This window comes from Rhinopithecus roxellana, chromosome 5 (assembly GCF_007565055.1).
Source record: "Rhinopithecus roxellana isolate Shanxi Qingling chromosome 5, ASM756505v1, whole genome shotgun sequence".
NCBI lineage: Eukaryota > Metazoa > Chordata > Mammalia > Primates > Cercopithecidae > Rhinopithecus > Rhinopithecus roxellana.
The window spans coordinates 108,353,191-108,372,227 of record NC_044553.1 but is presented as its reverse complement, the minus strand read 5'-3'; the positions used below and the strand labels follow the sequence as shown (position 1 = coordinate 108,372,227).

At 40.0% G+C, this 19,037-nt stretch overlaps 1 protein-coding gene across 1 annotated transcript in view; it reads right to left on the bottom strand.

The window, feature by feature from the left end:
• LOC104679086 (golgin subfamily A member 6C-like) overlaps nt 1-19,037 on the bottom strand; it is a 1,122,834-nt gene that overhangs the window by 953,565 nt on the left and 150,232 nt on the right.

Genomic DNA, 19,037 nt, shown 5'->3' with positions numbered 1-19,037 from the left:
AATCTGGGAAGGGATATTTGGGATCGTTATGAAGACTATACGGACAAAGGAAATATCCTCTGACAAAAATCAGAAAGAAGCTTTCTGCGCAACTGTTCTGTGATGTGTGAATTCATCTCACAGAGTTACACCTATCTCTTCATGAAGCACTTTCCTAACACTGCTTTGGTGGAATCTGCAAAGTGATATTTGGGAGGGCATTGAGGCCTATGGGGAAATAGGAAATATCCTTAGATGAAAACTAGAAGGAAGCTGTCTGAGAAACCGCTTTATGATGTGTGAGTTCATTTCAGAGAGTTATACTTTCATATCATGGAGCAGTCTGTTACCACTGTCTTTGGGGAATCTGAGAAGGGATATATTAGATCGCATTGAGGCCTACGCTGAGAAAGGAAATATTCTCAATTAAAAACCCGAAAGAAGCTTTTTGAGAAACTTCTTTGTGATGTGTGAATTCACCTCACAGAGTTACACCTTTCTCTTCATGAAGCAGTTTGCTAACACTCTTTTCGTGGAATCTGCAACATGATATTTGGGGAGCACATTGAGGACTGTGGTGAAAAAGGAAATATCCTCAAATGAAAACTGGAAAGAAGCATATTCAGAAACTACATTGTGATGTGTGAATGCAACTCACAGAGTTACACTTTTCTCTTCATTGATCATTTTGCTAACACTGTTTTCTTGAAATCTGCAATGGGATATTTCTTAGCGCCATGGATCTTACAGTGACACAGGAAATATCCTAAGATAAAAACGAGAAAGAAGCTATTGAGAAACTGTTTTGTGACGTGTGAATTCATCTCACAGAGTTAAACAGGTATTTCGTGCAGCCGTTTGCTAAAATCTTTTTGTGGAATCTGAGAAGTGATATTTTTTATAGCTATGAAGACTCCTCGGAAGAAGGCAATATCCTCAGATAAAAACTAGAAAGAAGCTTTCTGAGAAACTGCTTTGTGATGTGTGTATTTGTCTCACAGATTTACATGTTTCTCTCCATGAAGCAGTTTCCTAACACAGTTTTTGTGGAATCTGCAAATTGATATTGGGGGCACATTGAGGCATGTGGTGAAAAAGGAAATATCCTCAGATGAAAACTAGAAAGAAGGTTTCTGAGAAACTGCTATCTGATGTATGAATTCAACTCACAGAGATACACTTTCCTTTCACGAAGCATTCTGTTAGCACTCTTTTTGTTGAATCTCGGAAGGGATATTTGGGATCGTTATGAAGACTATAGGGACAACGGAAATACCCTCAGATAAAAATCAGAAAGAAGCTCTCTGCACAACTGTTCTGTGATGTGTGAATTCATTTCACAGAGTTACACCTTTCTCTTCATGAAGCAGTTTGGTAACACTGTTTTCATGGAATCTGCAAACTGATATTTGGGAGCGCATTGAGGCCTATGGTGAAACAGGAAATATCCTTAGATGAAAACTTGAAGGAAGCTTTCTGAGAAACCACTTTATGATGTGTGAGTTCATTTCAGAGAGTTATACTTTCATATCATGGAGCAGTCTATTACCACACACTTTGGGGTATCTGAGAAGGGATATATGTGATCACATTGAGGCCTACACTGAGAAAGGAAATATCCTCAATTAAAAACGTGACAGAAGCTTTCTGAGAAACTTCTTTGTGATGTGTGAATTCATCTCACAGAGTTACACCTTTCTCTTCATGAAGCAGTTTGCTTCTTTTCATGGAATCTACATCATGATATTTGGGAGCACTTTGAGGCCTGTGGTGAAAAAGGAAATAACCTCAGATGAAAACTGAAAAGAAACATTCTGAGAAACTGCATTGTTATGTGTGAATGCAACTCACAGAGTTACACTGTTCTTTTCCTTGATCAGTTTGCCAACACTGTTCTCTTGAAATCTGCAATGGGATATTTCTTAGTGCCAGGAATCTTATGGGGACACAAAAAATATCCTCAGATAAAAACGAGAAAGAAGCTTTGTGAGAAACTTCTTTGTGATGTGTGAATTCATCTCACAGTGTTACACAGGTATTTCGTGGAGCCATTTGCTAGCACTCTTTTTGTGGAATCTGAGAAGTGATATTTTGGATCTCTATGAAGACTCCTTGGATGAAGGAAATATCCTCAGATAAAAACTAGAAAGAAGCCTTCTGAGAAACTGCTTTGTGATGGGTGAATTCATCCCAAAGATTTATACATGTATTTCGTGGAGCCGTTTGCTGGAACTCTTTTTGTGGATTCTGAAAAATGATATTTTGGAATGCATTGAGGCCTGTGGTAAAAAAGGCAATATCCTCAGATGAAAATTAGAAAGAAGGTTTCTGAGAAACTGCTATCTGATGTGTGAATTCATCTCACAGAGATACATTTTCCTTTCTTGGAGCATTCTCTTACCACTCTTTTTGCTGAATCTGGGAAACGATATTTGGGATCGCTATGAAGACTATACGGACAAAGGAAATATACTCAATTAAGGACATGAAAGAAGCTTTCTGTGAAACTACTCTGTGATGTGTAATTTTCTTCGCAGAGTTACACCACTCTTTGATGGAGGAGTTTGCTAGCACTGTTTTTGTGGAATCTCAGAAGTGATATCTTGGATATTGTTGAATCCCATGGTGAAAAATTAAATATCCTCAGATAAAAACGGCAGACAGACCTTCTCCAAAATTGCTTTGCTGTGGGTGAATTCAGCTCACAGTGTTACATCATTATTTTCAGTGAGAAGCTTGCTAACAGTGTTTCTGTAGAATGTGCAATGAGACACACGGGGACGATTTGAGATCAGAAATAACCTCACCTGATAAAAGAAAGAAGCTTTCTGAGAAACTGTTTGTGATGTGTGAATTCAAATCACGGAATTACACCTGCGTTTCGTGGAGCTGTCTGCTAGCCCTGATTTTGTGGAATCTGAGAACGGATATTTTGAATCACTTTGAAGACTATACGGCCAAAGTCAATATCTTCGGATAAATATCAGAATGAACTTTCTGAGAAACTTCTTTGTGATGTGTCAATTCATCTCACAGAGTTACACCTTTCTATTCATTAAGCAGTCTTTGGAGAATCTGTCTGTGGGGAATCTGAGAAGGGATATATTGGATCGCATTGAGGCCTACACTGAGAAAGGAAATATCCTCAAAAACGTGAAAGAAGCTTTCTGAGAAACTTCTTTGTGATGTGCGAATTCATCACACGGAGTTATACCTTCGTCTTCATGAAGCTGTTTGCTAACACTGTTTTCGTGGAATCTGCAATGTGATGTTTGGGAGCGCATTGAGGCCTGTGGTGAAAAGGAAATGTCCTCAGATGAAAACTGGAAAGAAGCGTTCTGAGAAACTGCACTGTGATGTGTGAATGCAACTCACAAAGTTACACTTTTGCATTGATCAGTTTGCCAACACTGTTTTCTTGAAATCTGTAATGGGGTATTTCTTAGTGCCATGAAGCTTACAGTGACACAGGAAGTATCCTCATATAAAAAGGAAAAAGAAGATTTCTGAGAAACTGCTTTGTGATGTATGAATTCATCTCACAGAGTTACACAGGTATTTCGTGGGACCGTTTGCTAGCACTCATTTTGTGGAGTCTGAGAAGTGATATTTTGGATCTTATGAAGACTACTCCAGTGGAGGAAATATCCTCAGATAAAACGGAAAGAAGCTTTCTGAGAAACTTCTTTGTGATGTGTGAATTCGTCTCACAGAGTTACACCTTTCTGTTCATGAAGTAGTTTGCTAACATTGTTTTTGTGGATTCTGAAAAGTGATATCTGGGAGCGCATTTGGGGCTATGGTGAAAAAAGATATATCCTCAGATGAAAACTGGAAAGAAGCGTTCTGAAAAACTGTATTGTGATGTGTGAATGCAACTCACAGAGTTACACTGTTCTTTTCATTGATCATTTTGCTAACACTATTTTCTTGAAATTTGCAATGTGATATTTCGTAGAGTCATGAAGCTTATGGTGACAAAGGAAATATCCTCTGATAAAAACTGGAAAGAAACTTTCTGAGAAACTGCTTTGTGATGTGTGAATTCATCTCACAGATTTATGCGTTTCTCTTCGTGAAACACTTTGATAACACTGTTTTCATGGAATCTGCAAAGTGATATTTGGGAATGCATTGAGGCCTGTGGTGAAAAAGGAAATATCCTCAGATAAAAAGTAGAAGGAAGATTTCTGAGAAACTGCTATCTGATGTGTGAATTCCTCTCACAGAGATACAGTTTTCTTTCATGGAGCATTCTGTTACCACTCTTTTTGTTGAATCTGGGAAGGGATATTTGGGATCGCTATGTAGACTATACGGACCAAGGAAATATCCTCAATTAAAAACGTGAAAGAAGTTTTCTGCGAAACTGCTCTGTGATGTGTGAATTCGTCTCACAGAGTTACACATGTATTTCATGAAGCCGTTTACAGGAACTCTTTTTGTGGAATCTGGGAAGTAATATTTTGAATCGCATTGAGACCTGTGGTGAATAAGGAAATATCTTCAGATGAAAATTACAAAGAGGGTTTCTGAGAAACTGCTATCTGACGTGTGGATTAATCTCACAGAGATACACTTTCCTTTCATGGAGCATTCTGTTACCACTCTTTTTGTTGATTCTGGGAAGCGATATTTGGGATCACTATGAAGACTGTACAGACCAAGGAAATATCATCAATTAAAAACGTGAAAAGAAACTTTCTGCGAAACTGCTCTGTAATGTGTGAATACACTTGACAGAGTTACACCACTCTTTGGTGGAGGAGTTTGCTAGCACTGTTTTTGTGGAATCTCAGAAGTGATATCTTGGATATCGTTGAATCCCATGGTGAAAAATGAAATATCCTGATAAAAACTACAGAGAGACCTACTCAGAAACTGTTTTGTTGTGGGTGAATTCAGCTCACAGTGTTACATCATTGTTTTCAGGGAGAAGCTTGCCAACAGTGTTTTTGCAGAATATGCCATGAGACACACCGGGGTGCTTTGAGACCAGAAATATCCTCAGCTGAAGCAAGAAAAAAGCTTTCTGAGAAACTGTTTGTGATGTGTGAATTCAACTCACTGAAATTCACCTGCATTTCGTGGAGCCGTTTGCTAGCCCTGATTTTGTTGGATCTGTGAAGGGATATTTTGAATCACTTTGAAAACTATATGGCCAAAGTCAATATCCTCGGATAAAAAACAGAATGAAAGTTTCTGAGAAACTGCTTTGTGATGTGTGAATTCATCTCAGAGTTACACATGTATTTCGTGGAGCCGTTTGCTCGTCCTGTTTTTGTAGAGTCTCAGAAGTGATATTTTGGAACGCTATGAAGATTCCTCAAACAGAGGAAATATCCTCAGATAAAAATGAAAAAGAAGCTTTCGGAGAAACTTCTTTGTGATGCGTGAATTCATCTCACAGAGTTACACCTTTCTCTTCATGAAGCAGATTGATAACACTGTTTTCGTGGAATCTGAAAAGTGATATTTGGGAGCACATTGAAGGCTACGGTGAAAAAGGATATATTCTCAGATGAAAACTGGAATGAAGCCTTCTGAGAAACTGCATTGTGATGTGTGAATGCAGCTCACAGAGTTACACTTTTCTTTTCATTGATCAGTTTGCCAACACTGTTTTCTTTAAATCTGCAATGGGATATTTCTTATCGCCATGAAGCGTACGGTGACACAGGAAATATCCTCTGATAAAAACGAGAAAGAAGCTTTCACAAACGAGAAACTGATTTGTGATGTGTGAATTCATCTCACATGTATTTCGTGGAGCCGTTTGCTGGAACTCTTTTTGTGGAATCTGAGAAGTGATATTTTGGATCCCATTGAGGCCTGTGGTGAAAAAGGAAATACCCTCAGATGAAATTAGAAGGTTTCAGAGAAACTGCTCTCTGATGTGTGAATTCATCTCACAAAGATACAGTTTCCTTTCATGGAGTATTCTTTTACCACTCTTTTTGTTGAATCTGGGAAGCGATATTTGGGATCGCTCTGAAGACTATAGGGACAAAGGAAATATCCTCAATTAAGAAAGTGAAAGAAGCTTTCTGTGAAACTGCTCTGAGTTGTGTGAATTTACTTCGCAGAGTTACACCACTCTTTGAAGGAGGAGTTTGCTAGCACTGTTTTTGTGGAATCTCAGAAGTGATATCTTGGATATTGTTGAATCCCTTGGTGAAAAATTATATATCCTCAGATAAAAACTGCAGAGAGGTCTTCTCAGAAACTGCTTTGTTGTGGGTGAATTCAGCTCACAGAATTACATCATTGTTTTCAGTGAGAAGCTTGCTAACAGTGTTTCCGTAGAATGTGCAATGAGACACACGGGGATGGTTTGAGACCAGAAATATCCTCAGCTGAGAAAAGAAAGAAGCTTTCTGAGAATCTGTTTGTGATGTGTGAATTCAACTCACTGAATTACACTTGCATTCCATGGAGCCGTTTGCTAGCCCTGATTTTGTGGAATCTGAGAACGGATATTTTGAATCGCTTTGAAAACTATACGGCCAAAGTCAATATCCTCGGATAAAAACCACAATGAAACTTTCTGAGTAACTGCTTTGTGATGTGTGAATTCATCTCACAGAGGTACACATGTATTTCGTGGAGCCGTTTGCTAGCCCTGTTTTTGTGGAGTCTCAGAAGTAATATTTTGGAACGATATGAAGACTTCTCAGACAGAGGAAGTATCCTCAGATAAAAACGAGAAAGAAGCATTCTGAGAAATTTCTTTGTGGTCTGGGAATTCATCTCACAGAGTTATACCTTTCTCCTCATGAGGCAGTTTGCTAACACTGTTTTCATGGAATCTGAAAAGTGATATTTGGGAGCGCATTGAGGACTATGGTGAAAAAGGATATATCCTGAGATGAAAACTGGAAAGAAGCGTTCTGAGAAACTGCTTGTGATGTGGGAATGACACTCACAGAGATACACGGTTCTTTTCAGTGATCAGTTTGCTAACACTGCTTTCTTGAATTCTGCAATGGGATATTTCATAGTGCCATGAAGCTTATGGTGACAAAGGAAATATCCTCACATAAAAATCAGAAAGAAGCTTTCTGGGAAACTACTTTGTGATATGTGAATTAATCTCACAGATTTACACGTTTCTCTCCATGAAGTAGTTTCCCAACACTGTTTTCGTGGAATCTGCAACGTGATATTTGGGAGTGCATTGAGGAATATGGTGAAAAAGGAAATATCCTCAGGTGAAAGCTGGAAAGAAGCGTTCTGAGAAACTGCATTGTGATGTGTGAACACAACGCACAGAGTTACACTTTTCTTTTCATTGATCAGTTTGCCAACACTGTTTTCTTGAAATCTGCAATGGGATATTTCTGCAACATGACATTTGGGAGTGCATTGAGGCCTGTGGTGTAAAAGGAAATATCCTCCGATAAAGACGAGAAAGAAGCTTTCTGACAAACTGCTTTTTGATGTGTTTCTATCCTCAGGTAAAAACCAGAAAGAAGCTTTCTGAGAAACTGCTTTATGATGTTTCAATTCATCTCACAATGTTACACCAGTCTCTCATGGAGGAGTTTGCTAGCTCCATTTTTGAGGGATCTCAGAAGTGATGTTTTGGATATCATTGAATCCCATGGTAAATATTGAAATATCCACTGATAAAACCTGGGAAGAAGCCTTCTCAGAAACTGCTTGGTGGTGTGCGAATTCACCTCACAGAGTTACACTATTGCTTTCATTGAGATGTTTGGTAACACTGTTTTCACAGAATCTGCAATGAGATATACGGGAGTGCTTTGAGAACTGAAATATCCTCAGATAAAAATGAGAAAGAAGCTTTCTGAGAAACTTCTTTGTGATGTGTGAATTCATCTCACAGAGTTACACCTTTCTCTTCATGAAGCAGATTGATTACACTGTTTTCGTGGAATCTGAAAAGTGATATTTGGGAGTGTATTGAGGGCTATGGTGAAAAAGGATACATCCTCAGATGAAAACTGGAAAGAAGCGTTCTGAGAAACTGCATTGTGATGTGTGACTGTAACTCAAAGAGTTACACTGTTCTTTTCATTGATCAGTTTGCTAACACTGTTTTCTTGGAATCTGCAATGGGGTATTTCTTAGCACCATGAAGTTTACGGCGACGAAGGAAATATCCTCAGAAAAAAACGAAAAAGAAGCTTTCTGAGAAACTGCTTTGTGATGTGTGAATTCATCTGACAGATTTACACGTTTCTCTCCATGAAGCAGTTTCCTAACACTGTATTCATGGAATCTGCAAAGTGATATTTGGGAGCACATTGAGGCTTGTGGTGAAAAAGGAAATATCCTCAGATGAAAACTAGAAAGAAGGTTTCTGAGAAACTGCCAGCAGATGTGTGAATTCATCTCCCAGAGATACACTTTTCTTTCATGGAGCATTCTGTTACCGCTCTTTTTTTTGAACCGGGGAAGGCATATTTGGGATCACTATGAAGACTAACGGACAAAGGAAATATCCTCAATTAAAAACGTGAAAGAAGCTTTCTGTGAAACTACTCTGTGATGTGTGAATTCATTCCACAGAGTTTCAGTAGTTTGAAATGGCTGTTTTTGTGGAATCCGAGAAGGGTCATTTGGGAATGCTATGAGAAACATGGTTGAAAAGAAAGCGTCCTCTGATGAAAACTCACAGGAAGCTTTCTATGAAACTGCTTTGTGATGTGTGCATTCCACTCTAAAAGTTATACATTTCTTCTCATAGAGCAGGATGGAAACACTTTTGGCGAAAAAGCCACCAAGGGATATTTTGGAGTGCATTGAAGCCAATGGTGAAAAAGGAAATATCCTGAGATAGAAACTGGAAAGAAGCTTTCTGAGAAACTTCTTTGTGATGTGTGCATTCCACTCATAGAGTTATACATTTATCCTCATAGAGCAGGATGGAAACACTTTTGGTGGAAAAGCTGCCAAGGGATATTTCCGAGCCCATTGATGCCTATGGTGAAAAAGGACCTATCCTCAGATAAAAACTGGAAAGAAGCTTTCTGAGAAACTGCTTTGTGATACGTTTGTTCCTCTAACCGGGATAAAGACTTCCTTACATTGCACAGTTTGGAAACTCTGTCTTTGAGGAATCCATGAAAGGGCATAAGGTGGCGCCCTGAAGCCTATGTTGAGCAAAGAACTATCTTCAAATGAAAACTGAACAGGGCCGGGCGCGGTGGCTCACGCCTGTAATCCCAGCTCTCAGGGAGGCAGAGGCGGGAGGATAGCTTGATCCCAGGAGTTCGAGACCTGCCTGGGTAACACAGCGAGACCCCATTCTCCACAAAAAGGAAAAAAAAAAAAAGACGAAAACTGAACAGAATCTGAGAGACTGCTTTGTGTCATGTGAACCAATCTCGCAGAGTTAACAGTTTCTTTTCACTGAGTCGTTCTCTGACGGTGTTTTTGTGTAAACTGTGCAGCGATACTCGGGAGCGCTTTCAGGCCTATGGTCCAAAATAAATATTTCCAGATAAAAACTGGAGAGTAGCTTTCTGTGAAACTGCTTTGTGATGTGTGCATTCCACTCTAAGAGTTATACATTTCTCCTCATAGAGCAGGATGGAAACAGTTTTGATGAAAAAGCTACCAAGGGATATTTCAGAGCGCATTGAAGCCTATGTTGAAAAAGAAAATATCCTCAGATAAAAACTGGAAAGAAGCTTTCTGAGAAACTGCTTTGTGATACGTTCATTCGACTCATCGAGAAAAATCTTTCCTTACATTGCACAGTTTGGAAACTGTGTCTTTGAGGAATCCACGAAAGCACATTCGGTGGTGCCCTGAGGCCTATATTGAGCAAAGACCTATCTTCTAATGAAAACTGGACAGAATCTTTCTGAGAAACTGCTTTGTGTCATGTAAAACAATCTAGCAGTGTTAATGGATGCTTTTCACTGAGGTGTTCCCTGACAGTGTTTTTGTGTAAACTGCGCAGCGATACTCGGGAGCGCTTTCAGGCCTATGGTCAAAAAAGAAATATTTTCAGATAAAAACTGGAGAGAAGCTTTCTGTGAGCCTCCTTTGTGATGTGTGCACTGCACTAACAGAGTTATGTCTCTCTTCTCATACTGCACTGTGGAAACACTTTCGGTGTATAAGTTACTAAGGGCTATTTCAGAGAGCTTTGAAGTCTCAGTTGAGAAGGGAAATATTCTCAGAGGAAAAACTGGAAAGAACCTTTCTGAGAAACTGCTTTGTGATGTGTGTATTCGTCACCTAGAGTTAAGCAACTTTTGGGATTGAGCAGTTTGAAATGGCTGTTTTTGTGGAATCTGAGAGGGGAATTTTGGGAATGCTATGAAAAATATTGTGGAGAAGGAAGTGTCCCCGGAGGAAAACTAGAAGGAAGCTTTCTGAGAAACTGCTTTTGGTCGCATGAATTCTTGCAGAGTTAACCTTTTCTTTTCATATAGCAGTTTGATAACACTGTTTCTGTGTTGTCTGAGAAGGGATATCCAGGAGCTCTTTCAGGCCTCTGGTGAAAAAGGAAATAACTCCAGACAAAAAAGGAGAGAAGCTTTCTGTGAGACTGCTTTGTGATGTGTGCATTGTATGCACAGTTATACAACCCTTTCCATCGAGCACTGTGTACACACTTTTGGTGTAAAAGCTAACAAGGGGATATTTTGAAGTGCTTTGGAGCCAATGGTGAGAAACGAAATATCCTCAGATAAAAACTGGAAAGAAGTTTTCTGAGTAACTGCTTTGTGATGTGTGTATTCATCTCACAGAGCTAAACCACACTTTGGATTGAGCAGTTTGAAATGGCTATTTTTGTGGAATTGAAGAAGGGTCATTTGGATCGCTATGAGGAATATAGTGGAAAAAGAAGCATCCTCGGGTGAAAACTAGAAGGAAGCTTTCTGAGAAACTGCGTTGTGATGTGTGCATTCCACTCTAAGAGTTATACATTTCTCCTCATAGATCAGGATGGAATCACTTTCAGTGGAAAAGCTACCAGGGGATGTTTCGGAGCACAGTGAAGCCTATGGTGAAAAAGGAAATATCCTCAGATAAAAACTGGAAAGAAGCTTTCTGAGAAACTGCTTTGTGATGTGTGTATTCGTCACCTAGAGTAAAGCAACCCTTGGGATTGAGCAGTTTGAAATCGCTGTTTGTGTGGAATCTGAGAGGGGAACTTTGGGAATGCTATGAAAAATATTGTGAAGAAGGAAGCGTCCTCAGATGAAAACTAGAAGGAAGCTTTCTGAGAAACTGCTTTTGGTCGTGTGAATTCTTCTGGCAGAGTTAACCTTTTCTTTTCATATAGCAGTTTGATAACACTGTTTCTGTGTTGTCTGAGAAGGGATATCCAGGAGCTCTTTCAGGCCTCTGGTGAAAAAGGAAATAACTCCAGACAAAAACGGAAGAGAAGCTTTCTGTGAGACTGCTTTGTGATGTGTGCATTGTATGCACAGTTATACAACCCTTTCCATCGAGCACTGTGTACACACTTTTGGTGTAAAAGCTAACAAGGGGATATTTCGAAGCGCTTTGGAGCCAATGGTGAGAAAGGAAATATCCTCAGATAAAAACTGGAAAGAAGTTTTCTGAGTAACTGCTTTGTGATGTGTGTATTCATCTCACAGAGCTAAACCACACTTTGGATTGAGCAGTTTGAAATGGCTATTTTTGTGGAATTGAAGAAGGGTCATTTGGATCGCTATGAGGAATATGGTGGAAAAAGAAGCATCCTCGGGTGAAAACTAGAAGGAAGTTTTCTGAGAAACTGCTTTGTGATGTGTGCATTCCACTCTAAGAGTTATACATTTCTCCTCATAGATCAGGATGGAATCACTTTCAGTGGAAAAGCTACCAGGGGATGTTTCGGAGCACAGTGAAGCCTATGGTGAAAAAGGAAATATCCTCAGATAGAAACTGGAAAGAAGCTTTCTGAGAAACTGCTTTGTGATGTGTGTATTCGTCACCTAGAGTAAAGCAACTCTTGGGATTGAGCAGTTTGAAATCGCTGTTTGTGTGGAATCTGAGAGGGGAACTTTGGGAATGCTATGAAAAATATTGTGGAGAAGGAAGCGTCCTCAGATGAAAACTAGAAGGAAGCTTTCTGAGAAACTGCTTTTGGTCGTGTGAATTCTTCTGGCAGAGTTAACCTTTTCTTTTCATATAGCAGTTTAATAACACTGTTTCCGTGTCGCCTGAGAAGGGATATCCGGGATCACTTCCAGGCCTCTGGTGAAAAAGCAAATATCTCCAGATAAAAACTGGAGAGAAGCTTTCTGTGAACCTCCTTCATGATGTGTGCATTCCACACACAGAGTTATACCACCCTTTTCATCGAGCACTGTGTACACGCTTTTGGTGTAAAACCTAACAAGGGATATTTCGAAGCACTCTGAAGCCAATGGTGAGAAAGGAAAACTGGAAAGTTTTTACTCAGATAAAAACTGGAAAGAAGCTTTCTGAGTAACGGCTTTGCGATGTGTGTATTCATCTCATAGAGCTAAACCATGCTTTGGATTGAGCAGTTTCAAACGGCTGTTTTTCTTGGAATTCGAGAAGGGTCATTTGGGAATGCTATGAGAAATATGGTGGAAAAGGAAGCGTCCTCGGATGAAAACTAGAAGGAAGCTTCCTGTGAAACTGCTTTGTGATGTGTGCATTCCACTCTAAGAGTTATATATTTATCCTCATAGAGCAGGATGGAAAGACTTTTAGCAAAAAAGCTACCAAGGGATATTTCAGAGCGCATTGAAACCTATGGTGAAAAAGGAAATATCCTCAGATAAAAACTGGAAAGAAGTTTTCTGAGAAACTGCTTTGTGATATGTTCATTCCTCTAATCGGGATAAAGGCTTCCTTACATTGCACAGTTTGGAAACTCTGTCTTTGAGGAATCCATGAAAGGGCATAAGGTGGCGCCCTGAAGCCTATGTTGAGCAAAGAACTATCTTCAAATGAAAACTGAACAGAATCTGAGAAACTACTTTGTGTCATGTGAACCAATCTCGCAGAGTTAACGGTTTCTTTTCACTGAGTCGTTCTCTGACGGTGTTTTTGTGTAAACTGTGCAGCGATACTCGGGAGCGCTTTCAGGCCTATGGTCCAAAATAAATATTTCCAGATAAAAACTGGAGAGTAGCTTTCTGTGAAACTGCTTTGTGATGTGTGCATTCCACACACAGAGTTATACATTTCTCCTCATAGAGCAGGATGGAAACAGTTTTGGTGAAAAGCTACCAAGGGATATTTCAGAGCGCATTGAAGTCTATGGTGGAAAAGGAAATATCCTCAGATAAAAACTGGAAAGAAGCTTTCTGAGAAACTGCTTTGTGATATTTTCATTCGACTCATCGAGATAAAGCTTTCCTTACATCGCACAGTTTGGAAACTGTCTTTGAGGAATCCACGAAAGCAGATTCGATGGTGCCCTGAGGCCTAAGTTGAGCAAAGAACTATCTTCAGATGAAAAAGGACAGAATCTTTCTGAGAAACTGCTTTGTGTCGTGTGAAACAATCTCGCAGTGTTAACAGATGCTTTTCACTGGGGTGTTTGCTGACGGTGTTTTTGAGTAAACTGCGCAGCGATACTCGGGAGTGCTTTCAGGACTATGGTCAAAAAAGAAATACTTCCAGATAAGAACTGGAGAGAAGCTTTCTGTGAGCCTCCTTTGTGATGTGTGCACTGCACTAACAGAGTTGTACCTCTCTTCTCATACTGCACTGTGAAAACTCTTTTGGTGTATAAGGTACCAAGGGATATTTCAGAGAGCTTTGAAGTCTCAGTTGAGAAGGGAAATATTCCCAGAGAAAAACTTGAAAGAAGCTTTCTGAGTAACTGCTTTGTGACGTGTGTATTCATCTCATAGAGCTAAACCACGCTTTGGATTGAGCAGTTTGAAATGGCTGTTTTTGTGGAATCCGAGAAGGGTCATTTGGGAATGCTATGAGAAATATGGTGCAAAAGGAAGCATCCTCGGATGAAAACTAGACAGAAGCTTTCTGAGAAACTGCTTTGTGCCGTGTGAGTTCCTCTCGTAAAGCTAACCCTTTCTTTTCACTGAGCAGTTTCCCAACACTGTTTTTGCATAATCTGCGAAGGTATATTCGGGAGCGCTTTGAGACCTATGGTATCAAAGGAAATATCTCTAGATGAAAACTGGAGAGAAGCTTTCTGTGAACCTCTTTTGTCATGTGTGCATTCCACTCACAGAGTTATACCTCTCTTTTCAGAGAGCTGTGTGGAAACACGTTTGGTGTCAAGGCTACCAAGGGGTGTTTGGGAGCGCTTTGAAGCCTGTGGTGAGAAAGGAAATCTCCTCAGAGAGAAACTGGTAAGAAGCTTTCTGAGAAACTGCTTTGTGATGGGTCTATTCATCTCATACAGTTAAACCATTCCTTGGAAGGAGCAGTTTGAAATCACTGTTTCAGTGGAATCTCAGAAGGGACCTTTGGAAACGCTATGAAAAATGCGGTGTGAAAGGAAATATCATTGAATGAAAACGAGAAGGAAGCTTTCTGAGAAACCGCTTTCTGTTGTGTGAATTCCCCTCGCTGAGTGAATGCATACTTTTCTTTCAGCAGTTTACTGGGACTCTTTCTGTGTAATCTGTGAAGGGATATTCAGGAGCGCTTTGAGGCCTATGGTGAAAAGGGAAATATCTTCAGATAAATACTGGAGAGTAGCTTTCTGAGAAACTGCTTGTGATGTGTGCACTGCACTAACAGAGTTATACCTCTCTTCTCATACTGCACTGTGGAAACACTTTTGGTGTATAAGGTACCAAGGGATATTTCAGAGAGCTTTGAAGTCTGTTGAGAAGGGAAATATTCTCAGAGAAAAACTAAAAGAAGCTTTCTGAGAAACTGCTTCATGATGTGTGTATTCATCATCTAGAGTTAAGCAACCTTGGAATTGAGCAGTTTGAAATCACTCTTTTTGTGGAATCTGAGAGGGGAATTTTGGGAACGCTATGAAAAATATTGTGGAGAAGGAAGCATCCTCGGATGAAAACTAGAAGGAAGCTTTCTGAGAAAATGCTTTTGGTCACGTGAATTCTTCTTGCAGAGTTAATCTTTTCTTGTCATATAGCAGTTTGATAACACTGTTTCTGTGTTGTCTGAGAAGGGATATCCGGGAGCCCATTCAGGCCTCTGGTGAAAAAGAAAATAACTCCAGACAAAAACGGGAGAGAAGCTTTCTGTGAGACTGCTTTGTGATGTGTGCATTCCACGCACAGAGTTATACAATCCTTTTCATCGAGCACTGTGTACATGCTTTTGATGTAAAAGCTAACAAGGGATATTTCAAAACACTTTGAAGCCAATGGTGAGAAAGGAAATATCCTCAGAAACAAACTGGAAAGAAGCTTTCTGAGTAACTGCTTTGTGACGTGTGTATTCATCTCATAGAGCTAAACCACGCTTTGGATTGAGCAGTTTGAAATGGCTGTTTTTGTGGAATCCGAGAAGGGTCATTTGGGAATGCTATGAGAAATATGGTGCAAAAGGAAGCATCCTCGGATGAAAACTAGACAGAAGCTTTCTGAGAAACTGCTTTGTGCCGTGTGAGTTCCTCTCGTAAAGCTAACCCTTTCTTTTCACTGAGCAGTTTCCCAACACTGTTTTTGCGTAATCTGCGAAGGTATATTCGGGAGCGCTTTGAGACCTATGGTATCAAAGGAAATATCTCTAGATGAAAACTGGAGAGAAGCTTTCTCTGAACCTCCTTTGTCATGTGTGCATTCCACTCACAGAGTTATACCTCTCTGTTCAGAAAGCAGTGTGGAAACAGTTTTGGTGTCAAGGCTACCAAGGGGTATTTGGGAGCGCTTTGAAGCCTGTGGTGAGAAAGGAAATCTCCTCAGAGAGAAATGGGTAAAAAGCTTTCTGGAAAACTGCTTTGTGATGGGTCTATTCATCTCATACAGTTAAACCATTCTTTGGAAGGAGCAGTTTGAAATCACTGTTTCAGTGGAATCTCAGAAGGGACCTTTGGGAACGCTATGAAAAATGCGGTGTGAAAGGAAATATCCTCGGATGAAAACCACAAGGAAGCTTTCTGAGAAACTGCTTTCTGTTGTGTGAATTTCCCTCACAGAGTGAATGCATCCTTTTCTCTCAGCAGTTTACTGGGACTCTTTCTGTGTAATCCGCAAAGGAGTATTCGTGAGCACTTTGAGGCCTATGGTGAAAAGGGAAATATCTTCAGATAAAAATTGGAGAGTAGCTTTCTGTGAAACTGCTTTGTGATGTGTGTATTCCACTCTAAGAGTTACACATTTCTCCTCATAGAGCAGGATGGAAACACTTTCGGTGAAAAAGCTACCAAGGGATATTTGGGAGCACATTGAAGCCTATGGTGAAAAAGAAAATATCCTCAGATAAAAACTGGAAAGAAGCTTTCTGAGAAACTGCTTTGTGATGTGTGCATTCCACTCTAAGAGTTATACATTTATCCTCATAGAGCAGGATGGAAACACTTTCGGTGGAAAAGCTACCAAAGGATATTTCGGAGCCTATTGAAGCCTATGGTGAAAAAGGACCTATCCTCAGATAAAAACTGGAAATAAGCTTTCTGAGAAACTGCTTTGTGATATGTTCATTCAACTCATGGAGATAAAGCTTTCCTTACATTGCACAGTTTGGAAACTCTGTCCTTGAGGAATCCACAAAAGGACATTAGGTGGCGCCCTGAGGCCTATGTTGAGCAAAGAACTATCTTCAAATGAAAACTGGACAGAATCTGAGAAACTGCTTTGTGTCCTGTGAAACAATCTTACAGAGTTAATAGTTTCTTTTCACTGACGCATTCTCTGACGGTGTTTTTGTGTAAACTGCGCAGCGACACTAGGGAGTGCTTTCAGGCGTATGGTCCAAAATAAATATTTCCACATAAAAACTAGAGAGTAGCTTTCTGTGAAACTGCTTTGTGATCTGTGCATTCCACTCTAAGAGTCATACATTCCTCCTCAGAGAGCAGGATGGAAACACTTTTGGTGAAAAAGCTATCAAGGGATATATCGGAGTACATTGAAGCCTATGGTGAAAAAGGAAATATTCTCAGAGAAAAACTGGAAAGAAGCTTTCTGAAAAACTGCTTTGTGATGTGTGTATTCATCACCTAGAGTTAAGCAGCCCTTGGGATTGAGCAGTTTGAAATCACTGTTTTTGTGGAATCTGAGAAGAGACCTTTGGGAATGCTGTGAAAAGCATTGTGAACTGGGAAGCATCCTCCTGTGAAAACTAGAAGGAAGCTTTTTGAGAAACTGCTTTGTGTTGTTTGAAACAATTTCGCAGAGTTAACAGTATCTTTTCACTGAGGCGTTCGCTGACGGTGTTTTTATGTAAACTGCACAGCGATACTCGGGAGCGCTTTCAGGCCTATGGTCAAAAAAGAAATATTTCCAGATAAAAACTGGAGAGAAGCTTTCTGTGAGCCTCCTTTGTGATGTGTGCACTGCACTAACAGAGTTATACCTCTCTTCTCATACTGCACTGTGGAAACACTTTAGGTGTATAAGTTACTAAGGGCTATTTCAGAGAGCTTTGAAGTCTCTGTTGAGAAGCGAAATATTCTCAGAGAAAAACTGGAAAGAAGCTTTCTGAGAAATTGCTTTGTGATGTGTGTATTGGTCACCTAGAGTTAAGCAACCCTTGGGATTGAGCAGTTTGAAATCACTGTTTGTGTGGAATCTGAGAGGGGAATTTTGGGAACACTATGAAAAATATTGTGGAGAAGGAAGCGTCCTTGGATGAAAACTAGATGGAAGCTTTCTGAAAAACTGCTTTGGGTGGTGTGAATTCCTCTCGTAGAGTTAACCTTTTCTTTTCATGTAGCAGTTTGATAACACTTTCTGTGTCGTCTGAGAAGGGATATCCGGGAACCCTTTCAGGCCTCTGGTGAAAAAGGAAATAACTCCAGATAAAAACGGAAGAGAAGCTTTCCGTGAGACTGCTTTGTGATGTGTGTATTCCACTCACAGAGTTATACCTCTCTTTTCAGAGAGCAGTGTGGAAACACTTTTAGTGTCAAGGCTACCAAGGGATATTTGGGAGTGCTTTGAAGCCTGTGGTGAGAAAGGACATATCCTCAGAGACAAACGGATAAGAAGCTTTCTGAGAAACGTTTGGGAACACTGTGAAAAATATGGTGAAAAACGACACTTCCTGGGATGAAAACTAGATGGAAGCTTTTTGAGAAACTGCTTTGTGTTGTTTGAATTCCCCTCACAAAGTTAAGCTTTTTCTTTCATTAGGCAGTTTGCTAGTACTGTTTTTGTGTAATTTGCAAAGGAATATTCGGGAGCACTTATAAGCCTATGGTGAAAAAGGAAATATCTTCAGATAAAACCTGGAGAGAAGCTTTCCCTGAAACTGCTTTGAGACTCAGAAGTGGTTTTCTTAGTGCTACTTTCAGTTTTTTTCTTTTTTGTCTTTGCTCCTGCCGGATCACCAAGGCTGTTCCTCTGCTGATATTCTTTTAGCTGTGGGAAAGAAGAACAGTAATACTCATGAGAAATACCAGCCCCTACAGCCACATCCTCCTTTACAGTTTTTGCAAAATACTCTTATACACCATCTGATTTAACGCCATCAACATCTGTACAAGGTGTTGTCACAATCAGTGTCTGAGAGGGATGGATATTATGGGCAAAAAAAAAAAAGTAGGGGGGCAATTGTGGAACTTATACTCAGTCTTCTGACTCCAAGCTCTGAGGTTTTGCCACAAATTAGCAGCTGCCAGTGACCAAACCCGGAGTCAGAGATAGAAAAGTAAACATAAATTAGGCAGGAACTGCACTCTGTGGTTTACTCATACATCCTCACACGTCTGTTAGTGTGAAGAAGTGCACCAGTACGTCTCAAATTTTATATCAATGTGCCCTCATGGCAGAAGCCAGCTTTCTTGTTAAATCTGGAAATTTTTCAGAAAGAGGATAACCTAAGTCTCATTTCAGAGAGAAGTGTGATATACTCTTAGAAACCTATGTGACTGTCATCCCTAAGTACTTTAATGTTTTTTCTTAGGAGAATCGAGGGAAACTGATGCTTCAGAAAGATCTCCCACATTTATCCTGTGGCACTCAAAGTACCCCAAC